Source organism: Lygodium microphyllum, chromosome 11 (assembly GCF_053477565.2).
Source record: "Lygodium microphyllum isolate KBCC chromosome 11, Lygodium_microphyllum_v1.1.10, whole genome shotgun sequence".
Lineage (NCBI taxonomy): Eukaryota > Viridiplantae > Streptophyta > Polypodiopsida > Schizaeales > Lygodiaceae > Lygodium > Lygodium microphyllum.
Genome location: NC_141145.1, coordinates 83,848,714 through 83,861,273, shown reverse-complemented (window position 1 = coordinate 83,861,273; position 12,560 = coordinate 83,848,714).

Here is a 12,560-nt window from a genome sequence, read left to right as displayed (position 1 = left end):
CAGAAGAAACGTTTTTCAGATTCTTCACGAATTTGAAGTTACGAAGGTGCAGACTACTGGCAATATGCAATTTGCTTCTCTCTTTCACCACACCAACTTTTCACTCTATCTTCTTGTAAATATATTATAATAATGTGCTTTGGGCACCCACCTCTTGTAATCTAGCTCAATTTCTCTATTTTCTCTACCATCACCCTTGGCTTCTTACATGATGACCAAGGTGGGGACTTGTCCCATCCACTATTCTCCATATTTTCAAAGATGCCATACATAATCTAGGATTATATTAATCAAGAAGATTATCTTAATCTAATCCCTCATGGAGGCTATATAAAGAGCCCATGGAGAATGAAAAAAAGGGGGGAAGGAGGACAATGACAAGCCCATGAGAGCACTCTAGAATACCCTCATGCTAGTCCATCTCTTTGAGGTGAGTTATGAGTGAGTTCTTTTATTATGTAGCATAATGGCAAGCTTCCTCTACCTCTTCTCCTATTATCTCCCTCTCTTCTCATCTTCTCATTCCATGTAGCATAATGGCAATCTTCCTCTATCTCTTCTCCTATTATCTCCCTCTCCTCTCATCTCTCTCTCATATTCTAATATGGTGTCTAGTACATATATTCTCTCTTGTAAATTTGTGTCTTGGTTCTCTTAATTCTCTTTGAGAAAAAGGATGTCCTAGCCCATCCTCCCTTTGGCTAGGTGGTGCCCCTCTTTAGTTCTCTTAGTGAGGATTGGAGGTTGGATGGGTAAGAGGCAACCCGTTCATCATTTCAGCCCTCATTTTTGGTGCCCCCACTGAGGAGTTGTCAAGCTACGCTCTACAACTTCTATGAAGAAAGAAACATCTAAGGAGTTGTCCTCTTCTTCAACGAGTGTTTGTCAAGAAATCACTAAGGAGGAATCTTCATCAAACCCTATTCAAGTGATTCACCACTCAAGAGTATCGCTATGGTCTCCAAAAGAAGCTCAAGAGAAGAAGGATCTTTATCGAAAAATGGCACGTATGTGGGTAAAGCAAGTTAATTACACACACCGTTCTTTACTTCATGAGAAATCTTGCTCTCATAAAGTCTCTAGGTCAAGGCATTGTGTTGAGTGCTTGGTGTCTAGTGTAAAGACACTCCCTAAGGAGCTTGGTCTTCAAGTGGTAAAGGCGCTTTCAAATTCGGGGATTAACAAGTTTTTGGAGGGTGAGTTACACATCAATGGTGTGCGGTATTGGTGAGAGGCTACATATGGTGATGCGCTTCAACTACTACTAGCAAGAAGACTCAAAGTAATTGAGAAGATAGCTATCAAAGCCTATGAACTTTACAAGGCTGATGATGGTCACACAAAAGCTATGCTAATTAGTGGTGAGCGAATCCTTCGCATCTCTCCAATGGTGGGATCTAAGAGGCCATAGCTTCAACAACACGCTTTATGAAAGTTTGTAGTGAAAATTTGTAGTTAATGCATAAATAACTACTTCTACTTTCTACAACTTTCAATCGGTTTAAAACATTCGGGTGGATGTGTGCATTAGTAGAAAGATACATTTTTAGCAAAGGTTGGTCTTCTATTTTGGAGCTGAGAGGTTGAGAGAGATCTTGTTGTCCCCTGATCCCATAATACTCCCTATTTTGGATTATAACATCTCCTTTAATGTGCACATATTCATTCTACTCCAAGTGTATCCCATGAACCATAGGGATTTGTACGGACCTATCCGTCCACTTGCTAGACAAACCGTGCATATAATCGTTAGCATAAAGCTCAGCTTTCAAAATATTATAAGGGTCTTATTGGGCCCTCGTCGTCTTGCTCAGATTAATGCATCTATAAATCCATTTATTCTACCCTTCATAAGATATGACTTGGGCCTAGACGTGTTCATCTTTATTTTGTATTGAGCTAGATCAACATCTTCCTATCATGGGTTTTCCAAGTTTTTTTGGGCACAAAGGGGAGAAATCTCTGGACTTTTTGGATGACTTAGAAATGGCCTTCCTAGTCTCACAGGCCGGGATGATGAAGCAACCAAAGTACGGGCCTTCCCTTTAGTTCTAAAGGGTCATGCTCGAGTGTGGTATCAAGCTCTCTTAGAGGCTACAAGGGGTAATTGGGAGGATCTCAAGACCGCATTCATGCACAAGTACCAAGATACAGAGCCACCTAAAGATATTTGGAGACAACTCTTAGATCTTTGCCAAACCTTACCAGGGGAGTACCAAGCATATGAAGGCATGCTTGTAAAATTGTGGGATAAATGGACAGCCTCCTTAGCTGAGGGAGAAAGAGTACCTGATTGCCTTAAGAAAGATTGTTTTCTAGCCGGACTCCATCCTCTACTAAGGGAGAAGGTCAAAGGAAAGTTTCCCACATCCTATGAAGAATCAGTCACTTATGCCAGGGAGAAAGATAGAAAATTGAAGTATCAAGCCTAGTTGAAGGGGGGAGTTGAGCCCATGCAGGTTTTACCAACCATGCCAAGGCCTAGAGAAATAGCAGAGGCCCCACCTGAACCAGAGATGCCACAGCAAGAGCTCCTACAACGCATTACTAATCAACTTGAAAGCCTTTCGTTAAATTTGGTGCAAGGAGTACGGCCCCCTCCCCTCATAAATGAAGGCAATCGAGGTCCAAGGAGGCAAGAAAGAGAGCATGTTTGCTATAATTGTGGGGAGACTGGCCATGGTATGTACTTTTGCCCTCATCCTAGGCGTTTTCTAGGAAATGGGTTCCAACCAAGAAGGAGGGGACAACAAGTGACACCACCTAGGGAAAGGTTTGTTTCACCGAATCCAGGGCCTCCACCACCGGTTCAAGTTCTCCAGCATCCTCGACCACTTGCAGAGGTGCCGCCCTTGCCTATCCAGCCACAAGAGAATCATGATGTCATGATAATTAGTTTAGATGAGAGTGATGTCAAAGGGAAGGCCAAAGTAGTAGAAGTTGAAGCAATGCCGGTGAAGAAAGCCCGTAGAATTGAGAGAATGGAGCCTACACTACCAAAGGAGGTTGAAAATATGGAAGAGGAGGCAGAGTCATCAATGGCTGCAAAGACACGCAACAGTAAAAAGAGGAGGGCTCGCTCACACCGACACATTGAGCCAAATGATTTTTCCTTGGGTAAAGGTACTAGAGCTTATGATTTTACTGATGTGAGGAATCAAGGGCCAAAAATTTCATGGCCACAATTACTACATCTATCTCCCAACAGTGCGGCGACAATGGTCCAAGATGGTAAGCATTAGACCCATGAAGAATAGACATGTGAATGCAATTGAGGCTAGAAAGATGAAAGATATTGTGCGTCTAGTGGAAGCTGAAATCAATGGGCAGAGAGTGTCAAAGACATATGTGGATGGAGGTGCAGAGATTTGTGTCATGACGGAAAAGTTGATGTATCGTTTGGGATTAGAGGTAAATGAAACTACTAAATTTGGGGCCAAAATGGCTAACAATGTAGTAGTAAATTGTTTGGGAGTTATAAAGAAAGTCAAGGTAAAGGTGTGTGGAGTGCAATTGGAGCTTGACATGTATGTGATGCCAGTGAAGGGGGACGGCTATCCGCTCGTTCTCGGGCGACCATGGCTAATGGGAATGAAAGCCAGACAAGATTGGAAGACATGGGCTTTAGAGCTAAGGCCACAAAAGGGGCTACAGAAAAAATGGAAGAGCACTATCTACAACATGAAGGAGGGCCGACAGGAGGATCTTGTGTTAGAGACCACCGCTGATGAATGGAGTTCCAGCGAGGGTTGGTCATCTATGACAGAGGGAGAGTTTTCTAATGAGGAGGAAGAAAGCTCTCTAGAAGTGATGGGGATTATATTAAAAGGGCATTCTAGTAGTGAAATTCTACAGCAGCTTCCAAAGGTCGAGAAGGAGGGGTTAGAAAAAATGTTGGCTAAGGATCTATCAGTTGAGGAGAAGGTAGCCTACATGGAAGTGATGATAAAACACTCTGCACTTTTTATTTCTAATTATGAACACATCACAGGTGTGACAGCAGTACAATATCACATTAATCTAAAAGAGGGAGCAAGGCCGGTGGTGTAGCGACTACGACGGTTGGGAGTAGTTCAACAAAATGCTCTACTCACTGAGGTGCAACGACTTTTGAAGGCAGGCTTCATCTATCCAATAGGGGACTCAGAGTGGGTTTCACCTGTGGTGGTGGTACCCAAGAAGAATGAAAAATGGAGGATTTGTGTGGATTACAAGCCGCTAAATGCTGCAACTAAGAGAGATCACTTTTCTCTTCCCTTTTAGGATGAAATACTCAACGAGGTGGCCGAGCATGAGAGATACACTGTTTGTGATGGGTATTCATGTTATTTCCAGATCCGAATAGCTGAGGAGGATCAACAGAAGACCACCTTCATTACACCTTGGGGTTGTTTTGCTTACAAAGTAATGCCATTTGGATTAAAAAATGCCCCAGCTACCTTCCAACGATTCATGAATTATGTCTTCTAGCCATATTTTGGGAAATCCATCAGGATCTTTATTGATGATTTTTGTATTTATAGTTCTAAGGCTCTACACCTAGGGAAGGTGGATGAAGCTTTCAACCGACTCGCACAAATAGGGGCTGGAGGAGATGCCACGGTTTATGTCAATGCAATGGTTGCATGGAGCTTTGACCGCAGCGTCTCGCGAAGGGGGCAGTTAAACCATGAGAAGCGTCGCATTGGCGAAAGCAGTGTAACTTTGTTAGGGCATGTCGTAAGTGAGAGGGGCATTGAAGCAGATCCAAACAAAGTTAAGGCCCTATTGGCAGTGCCATCACCATCTTCTGTGAAGCAACTAACCTCTTTCATTCAGAAGGTGCGATATATGGGGCAGTTCATTCATCTCCTCTCCCAATTAATATTTTCACTGCAACAGTTAACCCACTCTGAGGAGCTCTTGTGGAGTGACGAAAGCGAAATGTGCTTTCATGAGGTGAAGAAGGCTCTTAGCACCCTTCCTATAATTTTACAGCCTTGTTGGGATCAGGAGTTTTTTGTCAATTCGAGTTTTGGGGAAGATGCTCTAGGGGCAGCACTAATACAAAAGGATGCTAAAACTGGCCTAATGAGACCGGTTTACTTTTCTAGTAGAGTAATGGCAGCATCAGAACGAGGGTACAAGATGGTCGAGGTGATGGTTTTGTCTCTAATGTTTGCTGTAAGAAAGTTTCATCCTTATCTTCTCCCTAGGCCATTCACAGTGATCACGACGGAAGAGCATTTTCCCTATGCCTTACAACACATGGATGTTTCAGCCAGAATCGCTAAGTGGGTGATACAACTCCAAGAGTTTGACTACACCTACAAGGTGGAGGATTCTACTCGAGCTTGCCTAGCTGATTTGTTGACCCATAGATGTCATCAAAAGAAGGAAAAAGAGAAGGAAAAAGTAAAAGAGGAGACACCTCCTTTTAAGGAGCCGCCACGGGTGGAGAATGCCCATGCCCTCTACTTTGATGGGGCATACAAGCGTATTAAAGACAAAGCGACAGCATGAATAGTGGTGTTCAGTCCCGAAGGTGACAAACTTTATGGAGAAGGCATCAGCTTGGAGGATGTCCATTCTAATAATGAGGCAGAATATCAAGCCTTGATTTTAGGTTTGAGGTGGTGCCTCTCAGGTATCACTCGGCTTAATGTTTTTGGGGATTCTATGCTAATTGTTAAGCAAATGGAAGGAATCTGGGCTTGTAAAAATGATAACTTAGCAGTGAAAATGAGAGAAGCTAAAACTCTCATGAGAAAGCTATAGAAAGCGCAAATCTATTTTGTGCCAAGGTGCACAAATGGCGACACAGATGCTTTAGCAGCTGAAAAATTGAAAGAGGTAATGGTGGGCATCATTACAGTAAAGCTTCCCTTGTTTCAGGGTAAGTTTCAACTACAATATGTGCTTTATTTTCTTGAGCATGGTGAGGCACCTACACATATGAGTAAGAGTGAAAAAAGGTGGCTAGCTACTAGGGCCACTAAATACCGCTTGATAAATGATGTGTTGTATTGCAAAGGAAAGGATGCAGTGCTTAGAAGGGTGCCAACAGCAAAGGAAATTATGGATGTGATTAAGAGCTGCCATGAGGGGGTTTGTGGCGGACATTTTTCTCAAGAAATAACCAGCAAGAAGATTCTCCATGCCGGTTTTGTGTGGCCTACTCTACATCAAGATGTGCAACATTGGTGCCGCACTTGTGATGATTGCCAAAAGGCCAGACCAAGGAAGCTAGTGCATGAGGAACAAAATCCCATAATTATATATGGCCCATTTGAGAAATGGGGGATTGATGCAATAGGGCCAATCCCACGAACTCAATCTAGCACAAGGAATACATCATAATAGGTGTGAACTACATGACGAGGTGGGTAGAGGCTTCAGCAACTAGTAGGATCACAGCCCAAGAAGTGGGAAATTTTATGTTTAAAAATATTTGTTGCAGGTTTGGGACACCTTTGGAAATTATCTCTGATCGGGGTCCTGGTTTTAGGGCGAACCTAGTAGGGGAGCTAATGGAAAGGCTAAAAATCAAGCACAGGCATTCTACTCCCTACTACCCACAGTGTAATGGTTTGGTCAAAAAAGTGAATGGGCTGATTTGTAAGATAATTGCCAAGCAAGTACACATGCACCCCAAGCACTGGGATAAAAAATTGAGTGCAGCTCTTTGGGCCTACATGACTTCATTTAGAACCTCACTTGGCTATACTCCATTTCAGCTCGTCTATGGCCAAGAGGCTTTACTTCCTATAGAGGTGGAACTGGCCAGTTTGCATGTTTTAGTAGCCAATCAAGAGAAGAATCAAGATAAGAAGTTAGAGGAAAGGATCTTCGATCTAGAGAGGCTGGAGTTAGACAGAGAAGCAGCAATCCAACACTATTCCATGTAGGTTGATTTGTAAGATAATTACCAAGCAAGTACATATGCACCCCAAGCACTGGGATAAAAAATTGAGTGCAGCTCTTTGGGCCTACAGGACTTCATTTAGAACCTCACTTGGCTATACTCCATTTCAGCTCGTCTATGGCCAAGAGGCTTTGCTTCCTATAGAGGTGGAACTGGCCAGTTTGCATGTTTTAGTAGCCAGTCAAGAGAAGAATCAAGATAAGAAGTTAGAGGAAAGGATCTTCGATCTAGAGAGGCTGGAGTTAGACAGAGAAGCAGCAATCCAACACTATTCCATGTAGGTTGATTTGTAAGATAATTACCAAGCAAGTGCACATGCACCCCAAGCACTGGGATAAAAAATTGAGTGCAGATCTTTGGGCCTACAGGACTTCATTTAGAACCTCACTTGGCTATACTCCATTTCACCTCGTCTATGGCCAAGAGGCTTTGCTTCCTATAGAGGTGGAACTGGCCAGTTTGCATGTTTTAGTAGCTAGTAAAGAGAAGAATCAAGATAAGAAGTTAGAGGAAAGGATCTTCGATCTAGAGAGGCTGGAGTTAGACAGAGAAGCAGCAATCCAACACTATTCCATGTAGGTTGAAGAGAGAAGGAAGACATTTAATAAGAAGCTGGCTAGCAAACACATAAGGGAAGGATCACTTGTGCTTCGCTATGATAACCGCTTTGATAACAGAAAGGATGCTAGACTTGTGTTCAAGTGGGAAGGGCCATTCATGGTCATAAGGAGATATCCAAATGGCAGCTATAAGCTAGGTGACATGGATGGGAAGGTTCACAAGACAAGGGTAAATGGATGGCGACTGAAGCCTTATTTTCAAAGAAATATGAACACTTTGGAGCAGTCATTCAATGAAGAGCCACCAATGAGGGGGTGCAATCCTCCTTGCTCTATTGGACCATCATTATCAAGCTAGAGGCATGAATACCTCTAGCCTAAGGGGAGGGCTAATGATCCGGGTTTTTTACAACCTGGATTACTACCACAAAATTTGGCCAAAGCCCCTATCAAGAGCTTACCATATCACTTTGGGTTTACTCTTCAAGCACTAGGTATGCTACATTACTTCTCGATTATGATAACTCTAGCAAATGGGGGGAACAAGTTCTTAGGAGGCATGTCAATGTAAAGGGTAAAAGGGATGGTTATCTTAGTGAAGATGAAAATGGATTACACCTAGGAGTTGAGTGAGTGCATATATTTTTTCAAAGCACTAGCCTCCAACTATACATGGGCTCCGTCTGCATCACTAAGATTTGGAATCTATCACCATCATTAGAGGATACCTCACCCTAGCACACAAGTCAATATCCACATCATGGTGTCACTTGGATCTTGCACAAAAGCTTACAAGCATAGACCCCTTTTGTCACATGCTTATATGTATTTATATATATATGGGGGACTAAAGTCAAAGCAGCTTTTGGAAGCCGTTTTTTATAATCTCAATAACCCCCAAGAAAAAGCAAATTTCAAGAAAATTCTTGCATTCCCCGATCGGTTTCGACCTGGTCTACAAAGTTGCAGAGGAAACTTTTTTCAGATTCTTCACGGAATTGAAGTTACAAAGGTGCAGACTGTTGGCTATATGCAATTTTCTTCTCTCTTTCACCACACCAACTTTCCACTCTATCTTCTTGTAAATATATTATAATAATGTGCTTTGGGCACCCACCTCTTGTAATCTAGCTCCATTTCTCTATTTTGTCTACCATCACCCTTGGCTTCTTACATGATGACCAAGGTGGGGACTTGTCCCATCCATTATTCTCCATATTTTCAAAGATGCCATACATCATCTAGGATTATGTTAATCAAGAAGATTATCTTAATCTAATCCCTCATGGAGGCTATATAAAGAGCCCATGGAGAATGAAGAAGAGGGGGGAAGGAGGACAATGACAAGCCCATGAGAGCACTCTAGAATACCGTCATGCTAGTCCATCTCTTTGAGGTGAGCTATGAGTGAGTTCTTTTATTATGTAGCATAATGGCAAGCTTCCTCTACCTCTTCTCCTATTATCTCCCTCTCTTCTCATCTTTTCATTCCATGTAGCATAATGGCAAGCTTTCTCTACCTCTTCTCCTATTATCTCCCTCTCTTCTCATCTTCTCATTCCATGTAGCATAATGGCAAGCTTCCTCTCTCTCTTTTCCTATTATCTCCCTCTCCTCTCATCTCTCTCTCATATTCTAATATGGTGTCTAGTACATATATTCTCTCTTGTAAATTTTTGTCTTGGTTATCTTGATTCTCTTTGAGAAAAAGGATGTCCTAGCCCATCCTCCCTTTGGCTAGGTGGTGCCCCTCTTTAGTTCTCTTAGTGAGGATTGGAGGTTGGATGGGTAAGAGGCAACCCGTTCATCATTTCATCCCTCAACGTCTTTCCTCATCCTATTGTACATGTGTACATGTTGTACTGTCTTTTTATTTTTCTTTTCACTCCTCACTAGGGCAGATTCGCCTTTAAGTGGAAGGTTGTTGGGGTAACGATGCCTCTACCTAGCCGCCCATGTATTACTACACTGAGAGTCACCACCACTGCATACTACAGGTGGCGGATGCCTATCACCATCACTTTATTCTTTATTATTTTAGTGATAGTTTGAATAAAGGAAGACCCGGTCACACATTGTCACCGTTGGAGTTTCCATTTCTTGTCTCTCTCTTTCTTGCTCTTCTCTCCTGCCATAGCTCTCGAGTGCAAGATTCGATCCTTCTCACCTTTCACCATGACTTTTGGGAGGTGTATCCAGGACCAAGAGAGGATTGTGGAGAGTCATTATTGAGTATTGTAGTGAGGAGATGATGTACTATTGATTGAGAGAGAAAGAGAGAGTTAGAGATAGCCAATTCTATGCAAAACAATGTATTTATCTATGAGAGATTGAGAGATGAAACTATGAATACAATGAAGATGAATACTATGTGATTATTTTTATTTCAAAATTGTGTATTCTTCTATGTTTCTTATCTATTTATGGATTTTATGAAGATGTTAAAGATTATGGTTGATTCTATCAAATCCGTGGGAGATATCTACTATGATACTGCGTGAAGATTTGTTCTTTTCCTTGTTGTGGTTTGTTAAATAATGAAACAAAAGTTTATTTATGTTACAAGATAGATTTTCTTACAGTAGAAACCCTTTTTCCTTGCTGTCTCTACTGTAAATAACTAGATTTTTTGGTTGATTTTTGTTGTTTTTTGAGGTTTGAATGGTTGATTTTTTATGGATTTTGAGTGATATTTGGTTGTTTTGAAAGTGTTTGAGAGTATTTTGGATGATATTGATTACGTTTTGAAAGCTCATGATGATTCTCAGTAGAAATATGAGGCTGTGTGATGTTCTGATAGGTTTTGTTGAGGTGATTGGTTATGATATCTTATGTTTAGCTTCTGTTTTTGTTCTGATTTTCTTATGTATGAAGCATGGATTGATGATTGATGAAGGTTGATATCTTTTGAAAGCTTATTGAATAGTTTGCAATGGTTTAGTATGAGTTATGAGGTTTTGATGTTTTCTGTCAACCCTGTAAAGACCTTCTGTAGAGCCTCTGTTCGTGCTTTGTTTCTGTTCTGTAAATCCTCTGAAGATCTTCTATAAGTGTTCTATGGAATTTATGTGTGACTCTAGAAAAGTTTTATAACTTTTAAAAATGATGAATCTAAGTGCAAAAGAGCTAAAACAAATGGAAGAAGTAGCTTCTAAAGACTGAAGTGAAGTGATAGTAGTGAGCTATGAAGAGACACTGTAGTGGCTTTGGTGCCCTTTAATATATCTCATGCCTTTTGGGAGGTGTATCCACAACCAAGAGAGGATTATGGAGAGACATTATTGAGTATTGTAGTGAGAAGATGATGTACTATTGATTGAGAGAGAAAGATAGAGTCAGAGATAGCCAATTCTATGCAAAACAATGTATTTATTTATGAGAGATTGAGAGAGGAAACTATGAATACAATGAAGATGAATACTATGTGATTATTTCCATTCAAAAATGGTGTATTCTTTTGTGTTTCTTGTATGATGATGGCACAACAATGATCCTAAGAAGAATGAGTTTTGACATCTTCAGAACATAATATCTTCCTCTGTGTAGTGGCATGCAAGCAAAATTTAGAGACATTGAAAAGAAGGAAGTAGAAGAGATGTTGGCCAAAGAATCCTCCAGAGACTGAAGCCCCCTTTGATTCTGTTTTTTTGAGCACAGACCAACTGGTTGGAGCCAACCCCCTGATGAATGATGCAATCAAGAGGCAAGCACTAGAACAAGTCCAGAGGTATGTGAGAAGAGAGAAGGCAAGAATCAAGGCTAAGAACGAGCTTGCAGCGGAAGCCTTCTTTGCCACCTTAAAAGCACTCTTTACAAAAGTCCCCATGGTGACTCAAGGTCCCCTTTCTAGTCGGATTTGTCCTAGAAATATTGATGACAGGCCAGCAAATGTAGTCCCATTGCCAATTTTTAAGGGAGAGTATAATGAAGACCCTGATCTTCATGTAGCAAAGTTTATGGTAGCATGTGTGGCTAACAATGCCAGAACCTCTGAGCATTGGTTTTAGCAATCTTCCTTGCCACTTTCAAGGGCGTGGCATTTCAATGGTATGAGAGATAAGCAGCAGGAAATTTTGGTACATGGGATGACCTAAACACTACAAGGAATTGGGCAATTAGAGACAGCGGATATCGGCGTCGCAACTGGCGTTGCTATTGGCGTCACAACTGGCGTCGCTATTTGTGTCGTTATTTGCGTCGCATTTGCGACGCAAATAGCGACGCAAATAGCGATGCCAATAGCGACGCCGCAGGGAAAAAAAGCGCGGCCGAAACCAGAGCGCCATTTTCATTTTCTTTTCTTCGCCTTTTGAGAGCGAGAGCGAGGGAGAGAGCGAAGGCTTTGTGAGAGAAGAAGAGGAAGAGACTTGCTGCCACCGCCGCCGCCGCTGTTGTTCGCGAAGGAGAGGTGGAGCCCTGGTTGCAAAGAGAAGCCGCCCACGCTCGCCATATCTCATTGGTGAGTCTCCCTCTCTCTTTCTTTTTCTTGTTGAAGGTTTAAATCATTCTCTTTTGCTTGTTTAGGAGAGGAAATGAAAGAGAAGGAGAGGGAGAGGGAGAGAGAGAAAGAGAAAGAGAGGGAGAAAGAGAGGGAGAGGGAGAGGGAGAGGGAGAGGGAGAGAAAGAGAGGGAGAGTGCATTCTCTCTCTCTCTCTTCCTTTTGCTTGTTTAATGTTTAAATTACTTTCTTTTTTGCTTGTTTAGGAGAGGAAACGAGAGAGTAAGAGAGAAAGAGAGGGAGAGGGAGAGGGAGAGGGAGAGGGAGAGGGAGAGGGAGGGGGAGGAAATAAGAGAGGGAGAGAAAGAGAAAGAGAGGGAGAAGGAGGGAGAGTGCATTCTCTCTCTCCCTCTCCCTTTTGCTTGTTTAATGTTTGAATCACTTTATTTTTTGCTTGTTTAGGAGAGGAAATGAGAGAGAAAGAGAGCGAGAGGGAGAGGAAGGGGAAGGAAATGAGAGAGGGATAGAAAGAGAAAGAGAGGGAGAGTGCATTGTATCTCTCCCTCTCCCTTTTGCTTGGAGGATGTTTAAATCACTTTATTTTTTGCTTGTTTAGGAAATGAGAGAGAAAGAGAGATAGAGAGGGAGAGGGAGAAAA